A 22,769-nucleotide genomic window follows, 5' to 3' on the forward strand; every position below is an offset into this window, starting at 1 on the left:
CCGTACGTGACTCAATAGTAAAAGGCTTTTCCGAATTGCGTCAATGCCGTTTTCGTCCTCACGCTTAATTCTCTCGCCTCACTAATGGTGTTAAAAGTTTCCAATTGGAAGCGGAAGGAGGGGAGGGTGGCGCTAACTAGTCCTAGAGGAAAAAGGAGGAACAGGAGGTCTCTAAAAGCGATGGATTGACTTGGATTGGATTGAGAGATAAAGTTAAAAATCGATTCTTTGGCGGGAATACAATGCGGAAACGGCGTCCAAAGAGGCGGCGTGGTTGCGGCTGCAGTTCTAGAATTCTAATTGATTTCCCTTCGAATTGTCGCTTGTTAGCGCTTTTAAATAGTTTTAAAGGAGGGACGAACAATTAAAATGTGACTTACAATAGGTTCGTGCAAAAATACGGGCGAAGCTCGATGTTTCTCCGAACTAAAGTGATTTATTTTTGGTCTACTCAATATATATTGGATTTTGTTCCGAACTTTAAATGTTAGAGAGGATGAGAGAATCAAGTCGTTAACGCTAAAGATAATGTTGCTCTCTCCAATGACCATTTTATTTAATGAGAAAGAGGTTTACTCCCGCTGTCCTGAAGATGGCGCTACGCAACTCTATGGAATTTTTCCTTTTCTATTTAATAAGGGCGCGCGACGCACGCTCGGTGGCACGTTGAAATTTACAATTTATTAATTAGAATCCCTGACCCAGCTTCAGCTTCGCCAAGGTAAAAATCTTTCTCATTCCATTGGAATTCAATTTTAGAACTAAATTATTTTATTGACCTACACGTGTCCTCAAATGTAACGCAAATACATGAAAGCCAACAATGGAAGAATGGTTGTTTGCGCCCGGACAAAATAGACGTTGACGCTTTACACAATAGCGCGAGGGGGAGGCGAATAGGGAGGGTAGAATATAAAGCGATATAGGATCCCAGGGATAATAAATCAGCGGCCAACAGCCAATATAATCAGCCATAGGCGCAAAAATGGCAAAAAATATACTAAATAATATAGTCATCACCATGGAAACTTGGCGAGGAAGCGAGAAAGCGTATCCTTCCGACTCTCGCCCCGTTTTATGGCGCACGGTGGCGCCCAAATAATAAGCGACTTTTTCCTCCGCGATCGTAAAAACAGAACGTATAGGATGTACAGGTTGAGCGTACCTGCCCCGACGCCTAATTGACAAAACAGAGAAATCCTAACCCCCGAGCCAGCGTTCACCAGCCTCGAGCCGCGTTGTCGTCTGACGCCCGAACTCGACTATACGTCTCGGGATATATTCGAACATTAATAAGGTACACGCTCCTAGGCTAATTTCTGTTTCCTTTGGTAATAATATTCGGGACAACGAGAGCGGGGAGGGGGATGGCTCCGCTAGTAGAGTCGCGAGCCAGAACGCTTGACCAAAATAAAAGCAGGACGTGTATGACATACGCATTGCCTGATTTCGTCCCAAACAAGGGGACAGCGGAAATTTACGACGTTCGAAGAAAACTTATAGGTAGGCGTGGTTTACCGATTTTTATCTCAAAACCGCGCTTTCTCTCGCTGGGAAGATATATTTCTACTATAAAATTACGTACAGCCATACTAGCTTTTTCCTTACGAGACGTTGCCCAGGGCATCCCTACGCCTCAGCTTCGCGCTCGTGGCAAAACGCGACTGAATTGATTTTGAAGGCACGAACGCTCAGCCATATACCGTTATGACCCTAAAAGGTGTTACTTCGCCGAAATACGTTTTCTGTTTCGAAGGAAGGCGAGTCAGGAAAGGGTTTATGAGATTCGGAAATGACTTCTAGCCACACAGTGGACTACTAATTTACGTTTTAGCCAACGATCTTTGTTTTCAGGTTTTGCTAATAGGCCGGCTGAAAGTTCCAACGAATACCCTTCCATCTGAATTAAAGGCGTTAAAAGTCATTAGTTGACTTCGTCCTAGGGTGGTGATTATTATTATGGTCAGGCCCGTCTTAAGGCATGTGCTAAATGGGCTACAGCCCAGAGCCCCAGCCAGTTTTGGGGCCCCGGAAAGGTGAGCCATACAGCCTCTGGTCTAGGGAAAAGGGTTTAGTTGGTTAAATTTTATTTATGCTCATTTAATATTATGTATCTTTTAGTTACGTTTAAAGTAATTTGACTCATCGCCACATCGCGTATCATACGGTACCAACAATTTCTAAAACCTAACAGTGAATCGCTGTCAGTAAAAATCTTATTTTCCGTAGGCCTATGTTACACTTTTGAAATTAAACGTTTTGGTTTGATTCTTGTGTAGTTGAATTTATACAACGGACGTACAAAAGCTGACCGTTGGGGATCAAAAAGGTCTTAAGAAATAAATTAACCCAGGGTCCCAAAAGGTCTTAAGACGGGCTTGATTATGGTTACTCTTTCAATATTTACGTTTAAAACTGTGTGAGTTTTATCATAAGTAACATAACAGTGCTTAAGTATGACAAGACTCGCGAAATCAAATTAACTTTTATAAACAGCAATTTCGTTTCTGAATGTAGTTATTTTCAAATTTGAGACCTTAACGAGTTATATCTCGTATTTATCGCCATCACACTGACTTGGAGGTAAATTTTTTAAAACAAAGATAGTAGGGTAAAATAGGAATCGTTCAGTGTCACACTTACGTGTTTTATGTCACTTATGATGATCTTTATTAAAGAGGCTCTAAAGATAACACAGATAGAATAGAGCCTAAAAAATAACAAGTTTCGTAACGTATAATAATTTTTTTTAACTAAAATCAATTAACAATTGGGTGGTCTAATGAAAATGGCCTTCACATTTTAAAGAAAAAAAGGTTTAATATATATAGATATATATATAATATTTTCCCCCAAAAATGCGGTATTCTTCAAAGAGGAAGCTGCCAAGACAGGGCACGTACCGGTATTTAATATTGTACCCAATTACGTAGGTGGTCCCGACCTCCATTGCCGAAAAATTAAAAAATTATTATATAAACACCCGTTGAATTTTAATAATAATTACATAGCAAAAACCGAACTTCCGTTTTCGTCAAGAAAGGGTTAAAAACATTGAATTGAATAAATTTCAAAAGGAAAAAAAGCTGTCGTAATTTCTACCTGCGTTTAAAAAAACAGCTTTTTTCCTTTAACTTCATTAAGAGGGTGTTATTGCATCGCAACAGAGGAGTCGGGAAGAATTCGGGGAAAAAGAGATCCCGGAAGAAAACATTTATCATGGAAAATAAAACCTCATTAGCGTAAAAACAATAAATCAAAGCTAGCGGAGCGCCTTTATTAGGCTCTCCACCTCTAAGCAGATTGCGTCATTACCGAAGATGGGGAGGACCACGCCAAGCAGGGGGGGGGATAAAGGGGAGAAGGGTTACGCGCCATCTATTGAAAAATCTATGAAATAAGCACTCGGGGTTTAAAACGCCATATTTTGGGAGACAGTAGGGAGAAAACACTCAATAAATCAAGGATAAATCTTGAAAGCTTTTTTTTTATTATTCCAGATGAGAAGAAGAGGTGGAAGGAATTCGATTTATATCGACGTAAGTTGCAGAAAAAATTCAATGCTTCGATTATAATTGTATCGTTTGCATATTCGATTATTATATTATCTCAAAAGAAAAAGAAAATGTTAAATTTCAAGTTGTAAGGGTATAAGATTACTTTACCAAGTGAATTTTAAGTTACGGAGATTGTGTAGAACTAGAACTCGAAAGCGAGTCATGTTTTCTAGTAATAAATTATTCAACATTTTATTATTAAGTTTAAAACAAGAGATCAGTAGCGGAAAATACTCAGAAAGACTTAGACTAATGGATTTTAGATCCAGGTTCTGTAATTAGTGTTGGAATACTAAACAAAAACATGTAACTTAGATTACTCCACTTTTTTATACTTTTTTTTCCTTATTTACCTGGAGTTTTATATTTAAAAAGTGTATAAATATACTTGTGAAATAGAGGATGGAGACGCTATGAAGAATTCAATTACGTAAATGGTGGATAAAATATGATTTCAAAATGTTAACAAATATTCAACCTTGATCGAAAATTACAATCCAAAATGTGTTGTATTTAATAGAATTATAATTTATGAAATTAAACTTTATTTCGATTCGATAAAAAATTATTTTTATTGGATATAAACTGGACGTGTCTTGATTCCAATTGGATCAGTAAATTTTCGTCACGCAAAATATAAATAATTTGACATTCCAGCCTATACTCCTTTCAGACGAGGTTTATAAATGCGGGGTTAGTTTATTTTTGAAATATATTTCAATATAGAACGTAAACTGTCTAAACTTGGTTTAATAGGCCTGTGAAAGGCTAGGCCTACCCGTTCAGAACAAAGGGTGCTTAACCTCCCTAACAAAACGACAATCAGTGATATCAGTACGAGAAACAGGACACAGCAATTTAAATTTTGTAAATGAGATGCCATACGCAATAAATAAAACTACAGATATTAAAAAAACCGTTTACAAAAACTTATCTAAAAAGTTTTATCAAGAATAAGTTGAATACAAAATATTACAGCGACTCTCACATGACACGAAAACATTCTAACTTTCAACAATCATTAGGTAAAAACGCGATAGCTTCATATCCAAACCATTATGAAAATAGCCTCACATTTGAGAGAAAGGAACCTTTGTCATTGAAGTACTTCCGCGACAGGTAACATTAGAAACCCGCCTCGTTATAAAACCGTTTAGTTAAGAGTACGGCACGCTCTCAGTTTTTGATAGATTCGCGTGTATTTAAGGTGGGGATAAATAACCCTGATTGTAGGCCAGGCCGCTATAGGCATTAGCTTCGCAATTTTGACGCCTACTCTTATGAGCGGGGTTGGTTTTAGTGGCGTGGTGTAAAATCATCGAGGCGATACGAGGCTATTCGTAACAATTTTTACCACCAGGTTCCCAACTTACACCTTCAGTGGTTAGGTAGCTCTGACGTGACGTCACCATTTCTAAGTGCGAGTCTAGCTTCCTCGCTATTTTCCTCCATCACACCTCGCCTTGATACATGAACGCCATCTTAACCGCATTTCTAGTGAAAGCTCTAGCTATTTCCGGCATATTTCGGTCGCGAGCTATTTTCCATAATGTTAATCAAAACGGCATTTTAGCCTTGTTCAGGGCTATATAAATAAGTTTCTTCTTACGACATCTATCGTCAATGATATCAAACATCGATCGATAACTGGCTTTTTTTGTAAAGAATAATAAATTGTTATTTCGAGCAAAAACCTATTACGAATCAATACCCGAATCGCCATACACGTTTTAAAACTATTGAACATTATATTTGGAACTAAAAATAACGTCAATAAACTGGGACTACCGCTGAATGCCAATTAGACCCACCAGAATTTACCTTAAAAAACAATCAAACGTATACATTCCGAATCAATAAATCAAGCCACTCCAACCCTTGCCTTCCCACGAAAGGAGCTTCGTAACGCGGAGGTAGAGGTCTCAATACGGGTATACCTTGGGCGAGATCATCGAACCCCGTCCGATAAAGACAAGGGACGACCCATCAAAAATGTAATTCAGGCGATCGTTTGCTAATTGCTTCGAACGCCCACCATGGACAAGGTGTTCAAACGTCTCTTTCTCTGGGAATACGGTACGGGGAGATCCCGCTGAAGGACTAAAAATGAAAAATGACCCTTCGCAACCCTTTCGCCGAAGAGGGAACTCTCTTCGGCGTGGCCTTTGAAAAAATCGTTCGATCGCCAGCGCCAGCTCCTCGCCATCGATTTTCCAATAGGTTTCTACTTTTTTAAACGTTTCGTGGCGTGATGTTAAAACCTAAGGGAGCTCGCGCTGTGCCGGGCAAAAGGGTAAGCCCTCGCTTGTTCCTCACGAACGAACCATCTCACGCACTTCCCGGGCCCTATAGGTGAACTAATACAACCAGGCGGTTCACGAATTAGGCATTTCCAAGCTCTTCACCCGAAAACTCGGACCATACGAATTAAAACCCGCTTCGCGAATAATGAGGGGGCTCGGAACAATATGATTTGGGCCGTGTACTTCAAAACAATGGCCGATGTGATTTTTCAAAGTCAGAATACGGACCTCTTATTAGCGTTACGGGTATAACGTGATAAATTAGTACCGGTATTACCGGAGACTATTACGTGGCAATAATGGAGGCCCGAATTACATAGTAAAAGGGAAAAATATATATTTGATTAATTATATTACTAATCGTGATAGGCACTTATTTCCTTCGGGCGTAACAATATGTTCGCGTTAAGGCCCATTTTCATGCTTGCTGGTAGCGGATAAAAATTGTTAAAATTCGCATCCGCCACTCGCAAGCGTGAAAATAAAGCTAAAATATCTGTTTGAAACAGATCGGCGCGGAAAGTGAAAAAGTGTGTAGCGGAAGCGGATTTTGTTGATTTTTACCCGCTACCAGCGAGCATGAAAATGGGGCTTTAAGCTTGTTTTCCACTAGCGCGCGTCATAATGTTATTTTCTTTACGCGCGTAAAAACGTTTGAACGTTTCAAAGCTGAGAAACACGCGCAACGACGCTTAATAATGGTTTTTTTTTGTCCCAACATTTATTTCCGCAATTGTTTCGAAATTTCGTCTAAAAGTCGCAGGATGACTTAGGCCTAAGGTGGTACCTTGGGTATTAGCCTAGCTGATTATTAAAGTTGAAATAAGTTAAAATAAATTTAAATTTAAAAGCTACTTTTTGTTTAAAAAGGGTTTTGTTAATTTTTATTTATTTATGTACATTATAAATAGAATATATATATATATATATATATATATATATATATATTTGGATTTATTATATACATTTGAAAAAGCATGTCAAGTACTCCTTTTTGATAATATTTCCATATTTTAAAATGATTTTATAATAAAATTAAAATAATATTTTGTAAATTTAATCCTATGTACGTAATATAGTTTTTAACACATCATAAAAAATACGTGAAAGTTAATTTAAACAACGTAAAATATCTTTTCATCAAAGTATTTGGTTTACTTTAAGGAAAACCTTATTAATTTTCTTTCCCACATCAACAATGACAGGAAAAGACAGTAATACATATAATATAAAACTTTGTCCGACGTTTGTTCAATGCTATAAAACGCTACTAAAAAATGTGTAAAATGTTTGCCTTAAGCAAAACACTTATTAAGCCTTGTCCCGTTTTCAGTGAGGCTTAGTAATGTCAATATGGAGCGCGTCTTTCTCCGCGCGAATTGCGTCGCTTAAACTCCCTGATGAATATTCAAATCGTAATGAAATAAGGCGGCAGAAATACAAGGAAACGGTGTAATGGTATACAATTCTGTTTTGGGAGTCGTAAAAAATACACACACACAAAAGGATGCGTTTCGGTCATAAAAATATGAAGAGAAAGGGGGCCTTCTTGTAATTTGTGACGCGGTGAATAATTAAAAAAACGGCAAATTGTATTCTCGTGTTTTTACGATTGCGCCGATTAAGAATTCATGAATTCCGAAGTCAGCGGGTTGATATCCTTAACACTAGCGTAATTTGAATATTATTTATACTATTTCTGAGTGGTAAAAGCGATACCGTCTCTAAAGGGACTCGCAACCATGGCTTTCGTTCCTCCTAACAACGACGTAGTTGGTTACAATCTCGTTCGTAATTAAATTACACCCACCCCCTTTTAAACAAACAATTGAAAACGGCGCGTATTGTTCTTAGTTGGAAAGCGTGGGATCACGATTATCCCCTCCCACCAGCACCCGTTTCCATCGCTCGACTTTAAAGTAGGGATAATTATAAAGTAGGGATAATTATTAGGTAGTCAACAACGTATTTTCATTCCTGGCTTACGATCAAAATACTTCACGAACTTTCTCGCCACCCTTTTAATAATTACCGTCTCAATACAAAAAAAATCGCAAAGCGTGCAAGCGTGAATTTGGAAAAACTTCCCCCTCAATTTTCCCTTTATCACAAGGTCAGCACTACCGACTTACATATTCTACGGTAAAGTAAGACGTTTTCTCCCGTTTAAAAAGACGCCATATGTAATAAGTGACTTCCGGTGTACATTAATAATCCATCCTTTTTTGTTTCAACCCCCGCAGCTTCATTGTTTTAATACTATTTATAATTTAAAGGTGAAATAGGGGTCGAACCTTTACCTTCGCATTTGTCGGCTTATAAATTTGTAATTACGGGAGGAGAATTTTCCGGATTATTTTCAAAATGCCTTTGGTGAGAATATAGATAACGCAGTCAAAGCGGATCGAAAGGTAACGCTATCGAATCAGTAAAAACAATTTTCTTTCAAAATAAAATCGACGTTGAGAAAAGTGGGAAAAGGTTCCGTGACTGCCATATAGAAAATTTGGCCATTTTGATTCGAGCAACATACGTAGCGCCGGAATATTTCGGCGGTCGAGAGAAGAACAATTTTCTTTCAGATTTTCATTCGATATTTGTCTGAGGGTAATGATAGGGAAATAGGAGAATCTGACGGAGAGAAAGCCCCCCTCTCTGGTAACCCCATCGTCTTTTACTTTGTCTTATACGAAAGACGAAGGAATATAAAAGAGGGGCTTAAAAAACGAAAGAGGGCTATTTCGGGCTTTTCTTTTAAAAGGAGACGAAATTCAAATCCTTTTTACGCGAGAGCCGTTATTCAATCCCTTCACTGTCTTCGATGGTTCCGAGAAAATTTAGCGCGGGACAAACCGGCCCGGGCTAGCTTATTCTTATACCTTTTTCTAAGAAAACGCCGACTAAAAGGGATAATAATGGAAGGCTCGCCTATATAGTTCTCCTGATTATGTTTGCTCCAAGCTCTCCAATTTCCAAGTTCGATTAATAGGCCTCAATTTAAAATGGAACTCCGGTTTCGGGTTTCGCAGAAGAATTCTTTGGCAGAATTTTTCACGAACAAAACTGAAACTTAGACAATATATGATTATAATAATTTTATATATTTTATTATTTTACAATATATATATATAATTATAGAAATTATATATATTATATTATTTTACAATACATATATATAATTATAGAAATTATATATAAAATATTATTTTACAATATATATATATAATTATAGAAATGATATAAAATATATTATTTTACATTATATATATAATTATAGAAATTATAATATTATATAACTTTACATTATACATATAATTATAATAATTATATATATTATATTACTTTACATTATATATATATAATTGTAATAATAATAATTATATTATATTATTTTACATTATATATATAATTATAATAATTATGTATATTATATTATATTATATTACATTATATATAATTATATATATTATATTATATTATTTTACATTATACATTACTTTATAGTACTTTATTTTACATTGCTATACTTTACTTTACATTACTTTACAGCATATTATATTAAATTATTTCATATTTTATTAAATTATTTCCTATTATTTTAAATTATTTCATATTATATTAAATTATTTCATATTATATTAAATTATTACATATTATATTAAATTATTTCATATTTTATTAAATTATTTCATATTATATTAAAATATTTCATATTTATTAAATTATTTCATAATATTTTAAATTATTTCATTATATATTATTTTAAACTATTTCATAATATATTATTTTAAATTACTTCATAATATATTATTTTAAATTATTTCATTATATATTATTTTAAATTATTTCATAATATATTATTTTAAATTACTTCATAATATATTATTTTAAATTATTTCATTATTTTAAATTATTTCATTATTTTAAATTATTTCATTATTTTAAATTATTTCATAATATATTATTTTATATTATATTATATTATATTATACATTTTGATAACACATTAATCAGATTCATCTAGTGGACAAAATTTTAAGCTGTTTTTGTCCTCGCGTCAAAGCTTAAAATTTTGCTCGGGATTTCACCAGTATATTAACCGAAACCGCGTTTTGAAAGTAAACAAATTTTAAATAACATCTATACGACCAAATACGCTTTTATCTAAATTTATTTTTGATATTTACAGAATTACTTTTGCCGCTTCCATCCGTTTTTTTTACAGCGGATAGCAACGATACTTTTGGGTTGATTTATTTTAACCAATATCTTCGTAATAAATTGGGGCCGACGATATTAGTTTCGTTTTTGAGGAGAATTCCTCTTTCGAAGTAAACTATATTTCGGTGTAGTCTCCATGCTCGAAAGAGCCACGAGTTTTGTTTGCGAAGAAATTTCTCAGGCTGTCATTTATGTTGAACAACGGAGTAACACGCTAGCGACCGATCAAGCCACCGGGGCTCAGGTCAAACTGCGCAACGCGAAGCGCTAGCTACTCTATACCTTTGATTTATAACCCGCCCTTCCCTTATACACGTTGTATTATAGCGGTTTATATTACAATAGGGGACGAAATTCACTTCGACCTATAGCGGGCCAAACCAACGTGAACGCGACTCGCACTTTCATTATCACCGCGAAGGGGATTTCGAGCCAACTTATAAATATTGAACATCACTGGTCAAGTACGAATCGCGTTTTACTAAAAGTAAGGTTCAGCGCACGGCGAAACAACGAATAATTACTTGCTAAAAACTTATTACAGCTTGGAAACAAACAACCTTCGTTAGTTTTAACTATTACTTGGGGTGAAAATTGTCAGTGCTTAATTACAATGGGCTATTTATTCTTTTGTATATAAGCGTTTAACAAAATATCCTTTGTATTTTTCCACTCGATAGTTGTAGTCTAGAGTAACATCGCCAAATGTACGCGATAGCTACATTGAAGATCTTTTCAAGTCTGTTGGAACAAAAGGCTCAAATGACAATAGCTCGCGAAGAACGCAAACTTTAAGGGATCGATACGGGAACTAACAAAGAATTTATTAAGCAATTTTAATCCCAAGATTCCCCGAAGTATTTCCTTAATTTCGAATATGCATTGTTGAATATTTACACGTCGCTTGACTATTCATTTTCTCGTGATGTTAAAATAATAGTAAATTTTTAAAATAAATTGACTATTCTAATAACAAATTTAATATACGCAGTACGCGAGATCCGCTAGACGTATCTACGTAACCGTAAAAACGCTAAAATCTCCAAATAACATAATATTACGTTATCGAAGGAATAAAATAGGAGCAAATTCTTTTTACAGATAGACGCAACTCATTTGGGAATAAACGAGTTATCGCGCAAATTCAAAGAGAAAGAACGAACGAAAAAAATGTATATATCTCCGTGATTAAAATATTCCATTAACCGAATAATAAAAAGTTAATTCAGGCCACGTCGTCTCTCTCGAAGCGGAGGAAACGGAACTGAAGTATAGCGGCAAATAGGAGCACCGTATTTAGCGTAGTGGAACACTTAAAGAGAGGATGGGAAGGCAATCTTATAATACTCTTCTTCCTCGCTTTTATATTACCAAATAAAGCGGCTCCCAAGAACAAGGATGCTCCGCTACTGGGAAGCCCGAGAGCATCCATAGGCGGGGGATGGAGGGAGGAGAGAGAAAGGATGAAATAAAGAAGCGACCTTTTTGCCAGTTTCGAATTAGATCTAAAGCGGCCGCGCGTCATCCCCGAGGAAATCAGGCCCTGGATGCTATATAGGGTCATTCCAACCACCAGCCTCGAGCCCTCTTTCCGGGAGCCAAAGGAGCGGACGATTGCCGAGTCATTACCGACAATCTCTTAACTCTCAGATATGGAGCCGTAAAAACTACGCGCTCCGAGAGTGCGAACTAAAATGCCCATCTTAAGAAGTGAATGCCCCGATGGTGGTTTACGCGTATCGGACGCAGACTGGACCCTGTCCCCCTCGTCGTCCGAGCGATCCCTCTTAGATGGTATTTAATAAGGGAAGGGACCCCAACGATATCCCCGATCTTCTCCGCATCGCTCACTGAGCAGTTTTTACGGCATCGTCCCCACGGCCTGTATTCCTCTCGTATATAACATTTATTTCGGGATCTCCGTCGCACCAAGGAGGGGGCCTTGCGAAGGAAGCCATTCCATAGACCACCCCCTTATCGTAAAAAAAGAGGAAAATGGTCTAATAAAGTCTTAATTAACTGGGTTATAAAAATAAAAAAGGGAGATGTGTCGTATATCGCGGTATATAAGATTCGAAACTTTGAAACTATACTGTTATATTAAATTGTCACATTAAACTCTTAAGTCGTTGAAATTGACCGTTTGTTACGAAGCGATAATATGAACATTGACATTTCTTCAAACAAATTATGGACTTAAAAGAACAACTTTTCAACAACGAAAATAAATACGACACAGAGTCGATAAACGAGGGTCAAAAATCGATAGAGAATGGGGAAAATATGGTTTGATTGAATTCGAGAAACCACAAAACGTTTACACTCAATATTTAAAATGTCAAAAAATCGATATATTGGTCGCGATATATTCGTACGAAAGGGTGAACTTACCGGCGGGAACAAACTTGGATTTGCGGAAACCCGAATCAAATCACGCACGGTGAAAAGAGTCGTCTCTTTTATTTCGACAAATATATCGAGTACATCACGGTGAAAGGAAATTTTTTAAATTCTCATATTTTAAAATCCAGTTCATCCATCGACGGACAACAAAGTAAACGGCGACTCCGTCCGGGCATCCGCGAAACGGACAGGGTAGCTGGACGCCCTCCTTAAAACTGAGCCGGAATAGCAGCGAGAGGAAGAGGGGAGAGACGGAGAAATGGGAGATATTCCGTCTAGCAAAGTTGTGGCGAAGCGGAGTTGAGCGGAGAAGCCACGGATCGGGCGAAGTCACTTTCCAGGAATGAAGAAGCGGCCTCAACGGATCCTCGCGTCCGACTGAAAATGGTTCTCGGATCCGCCGTCAGAGCGACACGAGCTCCGCGGGGTTACGCCACCCGAAGAGCGCCGGCGCGAAATCGGACGAACTGAAAAGCGCGGGTTCCGACGCGATCTTCGAACCAAGTACCGGCGTAGTGGAATAATCATTATATCCCTTCCACCGGTACGAGCGGAGACGTTGGCCGGGCCTCGGTTCGCTGGAATGGCCGAATGTGTAAACCTTTATTAGTCTATACTAGCCCGCGCTACGACACCGGCATTTCCACCGGACAGTTCGCTTAAAGGCGCCGGGATGGGTCGAGTCTACTCGCGAGAGACCGTACTCTCGATTAGCCTTTTCGACGAAGGTACTCTCCCCAGTTTTGGCTTACGGTAATGAAGAGTCGAAATAATCGTAGCAGGCCCGTTTTAATAAAGCGAGCTAAGCGTGGCCGGCCATTTAAGGGATTAAACATCATCCCGCTTTGGGCGCGTCGAGAAAAGCCACTGACTCGGCTACGGCGAAGACGCCAAACGGGACCATCTCCCCAATTTAAAGGACATCTCTAAATAGGCCAAAGTTAAATAATTTCAAAAAGACGCGTTGCTTTAACGCTAATTTGTTCACTTAATATACTGACCAAATATTACAAGTAGTATATTTGTAATACCATAAGTAACGGAATAAGATTAAGTGTGACCCGTTCTATGGCCAAAATAATAACGCCAATGACAATAATAATAATTATCAGCTAGGCTAATACCCACGGCCTAAGTCATCAAGCGACTTTAAAGTCATTAATTCAGGTGGCCGGGTTACAATGCTTAGGAGGGTGGTGGAAGCCCTTCAAGCCACGCGAGCCAACAGCTCCCTACACTAACTATTACCGTTAACCTCTACAAGTTTTTATGGAAAGGGGAAACAAAGAACTCTGTTGAAAACCCCTTTAATTTAGTGAGGAGAGAGCTTGCAAACTCTACGCGGAAGGAGTTGTTTTCACCCCTAGACTAAAGTGTTAAAATAATCTTTTTAACTACCAGGAAACTTCGTTGACAGACTTTCTTACGGAGCGGTCAAGACAAAAATTCGAGGGGTCGAACACTTTCCATTATTTTGTACGGGATTTCGTGATTTCGTAGAGATTTTGGCGATTTTATCAATACTTTTTGAAGTGATTTTGTGATTTCAATGTTAATTTACCATAGAGAGAGTTAAAAGATTTTAGACAAAATGTACGGGATTTTGATAAATGTCCGACCCCTCGCAAAAATTAAAATGCTTTCAACTCTAAAAATAAAACTTACTGGACCAAAATAATGACTTATTATGACAAATTGCGTAGGAACAGTCTTGTACGTAAAACTAATTTAAATAAATTTAATTGTACATTAGCCGTATTTTAAAATAATTTTGGCGAATTATGAATTGATATTCCGAAACTCCGGACAGACTATCATTAACCGATGTCTTTCAGTGTCATACTTATTTTTATTACGTTACCTATCGAAAATTGATACTGCTACAAAAACGCGTTTCTATAACCAACAAATTTCAAGGGTGCCTTATTCGCAGTAATTAACGATAAAATAGTGTATTATAAGGTCCATCACGAGCAGGCTCTAGACCAAAAAGGTTTACTTTTATTTTTCTAAATAGAGAACCTCGAAAAAATGAGCGAGTATGTTTTCAATCTAAAATGGTCACTGTCCACAAAAGTGGGCAGTCCGACAACAGACCATCATTTATAAAGAACGGGCAAATAATCGTCGCACCGTTAACGACGGAGGCTGACCGACTCTATTTAAACACATCGCGTAACAACATGGTTACATACCGCGACTAATGACAGTTCGAGGGCACGCGGGACTGCAGGTAGTGATTGTCTCGGCATGTTTCATTACACCCGAGCGCCATTATCCCTCATCGCCGAGAATCGACTCCTACAAACAATACTCCGCTTTTATTCCAGAGACAATTAACGGTAAACTTACGGCCAACAAAAGACCAACACTTTAGAGCGTATTACGAGAGAGGCTGCGAGGGAAAGCACCCTACAGGGGGGGCCTATTATCCAACTACGCTAACCAGTTTCTACCACCGAACGCTATACTTCATGCTAGACACGATTTCCGATAAAAACAGCCGACAAGTTCCGATCAAGTACGAAAGGCGGCGCTGTTTGGTGCCTACGGCTGTCACAAAGGGCTGGCAGTGTAGCTAGAGTCATCGTCTGGTAAAGTCGCCGCCTTTTAACAAACTGTCAACTAGAATTTGGGTTGGCGCGTGTTGATTGGCACCCGCAAAATGGACGAGTTTTCCATTTTTTTTTGTCCCTGGTGGGCAAAAACAATTTCGTCGGTGGCAAAACTAAAGGCAACGGAGCGCCAAATTTATGGCGATTAAGTTTATCGGCTTCCACTAATACTACTATTATTATAAGGCCAAAACAATCCTTATCAAATCGGCGAGGTGCAATGTACGGAGAATTATTAACGAAAACGCTCGTGCAAAATGGGGTCAGCGATCCCCGCGACTCAACTCCGCAGTGCCCAATATATTCCTCACGATACCAGAAATTCATATTGCGTCCATCAATAACCTTTCTAAATATTCATGCGAACATAAAGGCTGAAATCCAAAGTAGATATAGATAGAGTAATGAACTGTCCCGCTAATGTACCAAATTTTAAAGTTTTTTAAGGACTTAATAAGCCGTATCCTACTGCCTTTCTAATAATTATATTATTAACATATTTAGAATTTTGAAATAGAAACCCTATTTACAAGACACTTTTTATTTTGTTTACCAGAGCATTGCAACTAATTTAGGTGATAACTAAGGTGGTACAGGACTATTCGAGGGGTGTGGAAATGGGTTTTCTTTAGAAAATGGTGATCTAAACTTTCAAAATGTTTATCTAAAAAATATACCAAAATCTTGTATTAAAAAATAACCTTGAGATTGGCGATTTTAAACGTGGCATGAAGGGCTGACCAACACCCTCCTACGCATTGTAACCCGGCTAACTGTTTAAAGGCATTAAAATTCGCTCAATGACTTGGGCTTAAGGTGGTGTCTTGGGTATTAGCCTAGCTGATTATTATTACATTCCCAAAAATATTTAAATTACTTTAGATAAGTCAAAATTAAAAATATTGATATTACTATAAACGTTTTTAAGACAAAAATGGGCTTCTATGTCAACATTTACTCAAAAAAATGGGCAATAAATAAGAAAAGACGAATTCATTTAAATGAAAAGTCAAAGTGTCATATATGAGAATAGCAATCAGAAATAATCCCATCCATTCTCATTCCAGATGTTAAAAAGCAAAATGGAGGAGTTGGTTTAATTTAAACATCCTTTCAAGAAAGGTGATATTAAGTATTATTATAAATTTTGTCAGAGTGGAGAGGAATGGGGGAAGTGGGCAGTTGCTCAAAAAAAGAACAAGAGAAATATATAAAGGAAGGTGCTTTGAATCTTTTATTCTGTAAAAACGGATTTTGACTTAAATTCTTCAACATCTCTCGCTTTACTCCAAACCCGAGCACATACATTAGGAGGAAGCATTCTCATCGATTGCTCTCAGCGCTGGCGGAACAACGGGCCGTGGTCTACCAAAGGAGAAATGGAGAAGAAACGAGCGCAAAAAGACGCCAAGAAAAACAAGGCTTCTGGAATAATCCCTTAATTTCCATTGCAAATGGCGACTTTAGCGCCACCAAGAGGCAAAATAGCGAAGCTGAGACGAAGCGAGAGAGGGGGGAAGGCGCGGATGATGGCTGGGGAAGCGAGGGAAGCTTAAATATCTCAATGAAAAGACGGTCGAAGAACTATTTGTCAATAGAGTATAAACTAACCCTTCCTCTAAAAGGGACAAAAATCCTTAATTTAAACATAATTTGCGCCGCGCCATGGGGATCTTTATATAGATTAGAAAGGTGACGTATTGACGAAGGACCGTGATATAGTAGAAATTTTACGATAGGCTTTTACAATCTTGTAACACTAATATTCAAGAAATTTACATCATAAACGCAACCGTAACATTGACAATTACGAGATCGACCGGGATGCGAATGGTAAGGAACATATTCGGGTATATACTAAGTAGAAAAGCATCTTTTTTTCGTAGGTCCGTGTTTATGTTACCGGGAAGATCTCTTTAAGTAGGAAAACCTCTTTTTCTTTCTTACTCTATTAGCCATCACGCTCTCGCGCCGGCAAGAATGGCTGAAAAATGCCTTGGCCTAAAATATGCTCTCCCTCCTTAGTTTGTGGCAAATTCGACTATTAACCCCAATCCTAGCATTTCGTGGTCAGTTCCAAGCAGGGGTCATTTAATTATCTATCTTTTATACAAAATATGATGAATAATACTGGGTCATGGTAGTTTGTAAGTAAGTAGTATATTTTTTATTTGAAAAATGTCATATCGTATCATCTTGGTAATCATAATAAACTGTTATTATTTTTTTGAAACTATTTATGAAATTTTATTGTTTTTAATTAGTGTTGTAAGTTGGAAAATGACCGAGGCCTCTTTTCCGGAAAATATTCCGTATTTTTCCGAAAAAAAATAAAAAAAAGTTTTCATTCCATGATTAGTCCAATATATTGTTTGCAAATTTAAATTTAATGTTTTGTAGTATGTTTACTGATATTAGACATTTTATATCGATAAAAAGTTCAAAACATTAAAAACCCTTAAAAAGTAATGTTTCAATTTTTAATTTTTCCGATTTGCGGAAAATTTTCCGCATTTTATTTTTCCGGAAAATTAACAACACTATTTTTAATAAAACCGAAAAAAGAACACTAAATATTCTATTTAAAATATCGATTAATTTGGAATATATTCCATATCTGAAATAAATATAATATAAATTAACCTAATCGTTCAACAACTAATAACAGAAGAACGTTGTAGAAATAATTTGTTTAAAATAACGTTAACTATCTAAAAATTGAATATCTATTTCGTGCCCATTTTTAATTTTGCTTTTTTAATATAATAATAATAATAATAATAATAATAATAATCAGCTAGGCTAAAAGCCAAGGCTCCACCCTATGCCTAAGTCATCTAGTGATTTTCATTGCCTTTAATTCAGGTAGCCGGGTTAAATGACGTAGGAGGGTGGTGGCAAGCCCTTCATGCCACGCGAGCCAACAACTCCCTGCCCTTACTATTACCGTTAACTAGTGCTCGGCATTCGATTAATGTTTATCCATGAATAAAATAAGCACGACGATATTTAAATAATACGTTGAATTGTAGTTTATAAATTTAACTGTTTCGAACCAAATTTTCCAATAAACTTCTTAACGTTAAAATAACGTTGTTTTTAATAAATTTCGTCCAAGTTTATTTTTAGACGAAAATATAACGTTTCTTTTGGGTTTTGTTAAAAACTATTTTTTCATCAAGGATAAATAACCATATAAACGTTCTTATAGAGTCCAATTCAACTATAAAGTTTCAAATTTTAACTTAATACTTTAGTATATCGTTGTTAAAAATACTACAGCAAAACCTCTAAAACTTATTTTTGGTCTTACAATTTGTCATTTACCATATTTTCACCCGAATTAAGTTGCCTATTCGTAATTTATCCATCTATAGAAAAAAATTCATTTCATCCCCTAGCTCAAGCATAGCTCAAGTGATGTGTTATATTAATTAATTTTATTGTCTGGTATAGAAAGTGATTAAACACTTTTTGTACCCCGAAACGGGATTCTAGATGTTACAAATGTAATGCGCGTAGGAGTGTGGTGGCAAGCCCTTCATGCCACGCGCACGTGGACTAACAACACCCTATACATGCGACCAATCGAAGTCGGCAGTGGCTCTGCCCAGGTAGAGATTATCTAAAGTGAAAGTAAAAGCAGTACCTACGCATTTGTACTATAGGCAGTGGTAAAAGTATCGCGCCATTAGGCAATAAGCATTAGCACGGTCGGTTTTAAACAATTAATAGATAGTGCTGTAATTTGAATGAATATGGTAATTATAAGTATTATATATATTATAAAGTTAATGATAAGCTTATAAAACATTAATAGATATTTACTAAATGTCATTTGACAAGATCGCTTGGTATTTAATAATGGATTATCGTGACCCAGGCACCAGCAGTTAAGCCTTTGTATCACTTTCCAAAGTCTCATTTGCATTAACAAACTTTGTTTAAAAACTATGATTTTATGAATTTATTCAAGCTATAAATCGGTTAACATTGTGTGCAATAAATTAACGTAGGTTCAATTTGTTTCCAATAAGTTAAAAATTTAGAAATGATACTTTTCATTTGAATGTTGAGTATTGAAATTGAAAAAAACTACATTTTTCTAAATCTTAAAAATGAATTATTATTACCAGGGCTATATTTACTGCTAATCTTGAAAAATATAGGCCATCGCAAATTCATATTATTAATTAAAAAGTTTAGCAATAGACAGTTGTGACAAAAAAATTCAAATATTTAGCTCTGATTACATGATTCTTGGTATGCAATACAGCGGGTGAGCAAAATACCAGTGTATTTAATGTGAAAATTTTAAATTCTGGGAGAAAATATAATTCCATTCCCAAATTGATGTCTCTACATGAGTTCACAATGTTTGCATTAAGTGATTTTAGGAAAAAAAATTAGAAATAATGCTTTTTAATTCAATGTTGAGAGTTGAAATTTTGAAAAATTCTACATTTTTCTTAACCTTAAAATATGGGATTATTTTAATTAGAGCTATATTTACTGCTTATCTTTAATACTATAGGCCATCAGAAATTCATATTATTAATTTAAAAGTTTAGCAATAGAGAGTTGTGATAAAAAATTCAAATATTTAGCTCTGATTACATATGATTCTTAGTATGCGTACAGCGGGTGAGCAAAATACCACAGTCTGTATTTAAAGTAAAAATTTCAAAGTCTGGGGGAAAATATAATTCCATTCTCAAATTGATGTCTCTACATTAGCTCACCATGTTTGCATTCAGTTATTTTAGGTAAAAAAATGAGAAATAATGCTTTTTAATTCAATGTTGAGAGTTGAAATTTGGAAACATTCTACATTTTTCTTAACCCTAAAATATGGGATTATTTTCATTAGGGCTATATTTACTTCTAATCTTAAATACTATAGGCCATCACAAATTCATAATAAAAAAGTTTTGTATAGTCAGCTGTGATAAATAAAAATCAATCTTCATCTGCAGTTTCTGTTTATATGGATAGAGAAATTTATATTGCTTAGTTAGTACTAAATAATTTTGAGGAATGTCATTATTGTTATATTTAGAATTTTTTTTTCTGTTGTCATTGAGTTAAGGTGATTTGTGTACCTTCAATAATGAAATAGATTTTGTAATACCATATGTTTATGCTTTTCAAAATTGGGATTTAAGATTATCTCCAAGTATTTTTTATTAATTTGAATAAGATTTAAATATTTAGGAAGTAACGACAATAAGTAAGACTAAACTTTTTTAAGATGTTTGACCAAACTGATGGAGATTTAAGATTAAAAATTGCAATAAATAGCGTGTATATTTTCCGCAAAAAGCGATTTGTGATATTTTAGAAACAAGTGAGATATTATATTCGCTGTATGCATCGAAATTAATATTTAAAATTCGTTAATTAAATGTTTAGTTTCAAATATTCTCGATTATTGGAAATACAATTTAAGTATTTTTAAATAACGTATATTCAAGTTTTAAGTAGATCCAATTTTTTATTTTAAAAAAAAGTGATTTGTGTTGATCTAATTAACTGATATTTTTTAGTAGTTCATATTGCATTGTAACCCAAAAGTTTTATAAAAAGTACAGTTCTTTCTTTTCTTAACTCAAATTTTTTCCAGTGTCTGTTTATATTTTTATGTGAGAGATACATTAAATAAAAATTGAGCCATTTCGGAGATCACGCCTGCTTTAATTAGTATGTAAAAGGCATACATTCTAGTATAAGAACGGCGTTATTTTAACTCCTAAAATACGTTGATTTACAGTTGGTTTCAATTAGAGCACTAACGTTAGAAAAACGTTTTATGGTAGTTTATTGAACGTTTAATAAACGGTTTTTTGTATAACGTTTTATTTACGTTGCACAAGTAACGTTACTATTAGAAAAATACTAACGTTAACTAAACGTATTTCTAACGGTTTTTTTATAGTATAAATCACCGGACATGATCTACGTTATTAAAACGTTTGATTTCCTACTATTTATCAACGGTTTTAAAACGGTTTTTTAACCACATTTTGCTACCTGGGTATTTATTTAAATAACCAATAGTTGAATAAAACTTGTAAAATGTTTAAATAATCGAAAGTGAATAAGCCTATTATTTAAATAAAACAAACAATTATTTAAATAAATACCACTTTTATTCAAATAAATGCTTGGTTGCGTAAAAAACACAATTAAATAAGTTAAAATGATATTCTTTTTACCAACGTTTTTTAAATAAATCGGAAAATTTGTGGATAATGAATAAACAATTCCGAACACTACCGTTAACAAGATTTTATGGAAAAGAGAAACCGAAGAACTCGTGGGAAAACCCTTTAACCAGTGGGGAGAAATCTTGTAAATTCTACGCATAAGGAGTGCTTCCGTGCCACAAGCTGGGATCGAACCCGGCTAATCTTTCTGCGAGGAAAAAGTACTTACCACACGGCCACCCCACTTTTTAAATCTTGTTTTTCTACAAATGTTTTTGAAAGAACAACCTTCAATTTGTACATTGTATTCACACTTTTTTGCCTCTAGTTACCGATAGTAACAATTTTTTTAGCATTTTTTAAATGACCACCCAAAAGATCGATTTTATGAACGTAGCTATGGGGACCTAAATAAATATTATTATTATTATTTCATTGTAATATTTAACCAACAATTATTTTTGGTTTCGCATTCATATTTAAAATTTGGTCAAAGTTTCACCTGTTTATACTCAAAAGGTAAAAGCGATTCTAGCAGACACCTGGGTAAAGACTGTAGCCTGTAGGAACATAATTTTTTTTTCAAATGTACCACAGGTAGTACAATCACGGCAAGGTAAGGGAGATAGCGGACATAGTGACTGAATGAATGAATGAATATTTATTAACTGAAAATCTCTTTTGAATCAGGGAGGAATAATACAGTGTAAAGTTATTAGTTATTAAATATTAAAGATATATACACTCACATATATAGTGACCAAAATACAATTATATGTACATGTACTAAAAATATGAAAATGTAAAAACAACCAATCCCAATTTCAAATAAAAATTTTAAATATTTAAAAGATACATTATATACACTAATCTCATTAAATGTAACCGTGCCGGAAAACTTATTGTTTTTCTGGAAATGTCGACAATGGCGAAAACAACGCTTATAAGACAAAAAAAGATTCAGGGCATCTAAAATATAAATATTGCGAAATCTTTAACTCCCACATATAAAAAACTAAAATTGTATTTTATATAATCAATATAATAATATAAAATTATATTTTTAGGTATATAAATATATTATCAATATAATAATATAAAATTATATTTTTAGGTATATAAATATATTATCAATATAATAATATAAAATTATATTTTTAGGTATATAAATATATTATCAATATAATAATATAAAATTATATTTTTAGGTATATAAATATATTATCAATATAATAATATAAAATTATATTTTTAGGTATATAAATATATTATCAATATAATAATATAAAATTATATTTTTAGGTATATAAATATATTATCAATATAATAATATAAAATTATATTTTTAGGTATATAAATATATTATCAATATAATAATATAAAATTATATTTTTAGGTATATAAATATATTATCAATATAATAATATAAAATTATATTTTTAGGTATATAAATATATTATCAAT

At 34.8% G+C, this 22,769-nt stretch overlaps 1 protein-coding gene across 2 annotated transcripts in view; it reads right to left on the reverse strand.

Annotated features, from left to right (window-relative positions):
• Positions 1–22,769, reverse strand: part of LOC149936052 (uncharacterized) — a 227,092-nt gene that overhangs the window by 162,915 nt on the left and 41,408 nt on the right. Inside the window, exon 1 of one of the 2 annotated variants that reach the window (XM_090180791.1) lies at positions 12,473–12,578. The exons of the other annotated variant lie outside the window; for it this stretch is intronic. The gene's annotated coding sequence lies outside the window, so the exon portion shown is untranslated. Of the gene's footprint in view, positions 1–12,472; positions 12,579–22,769 lie in introns of those variants that run through there. 2 annotated transcript variants of the gene reach the window in all.

Source organism: Leiobunum rupestre, chromosome 7 (genome assembly GCF_980474605.1).
Source record: "Leiobunum rupestre chromosome 7, qqLeiRupe1.1.hap1, whole genome shotgun sequence".
In the NCBI taxonomy this organism is placed as follows: Eukaryota; Metazoa; Arthropoda; class Arachnida; order Opiliones; family Sclerosomatidae; genus Leiobunum; species Leiobunum rupestre.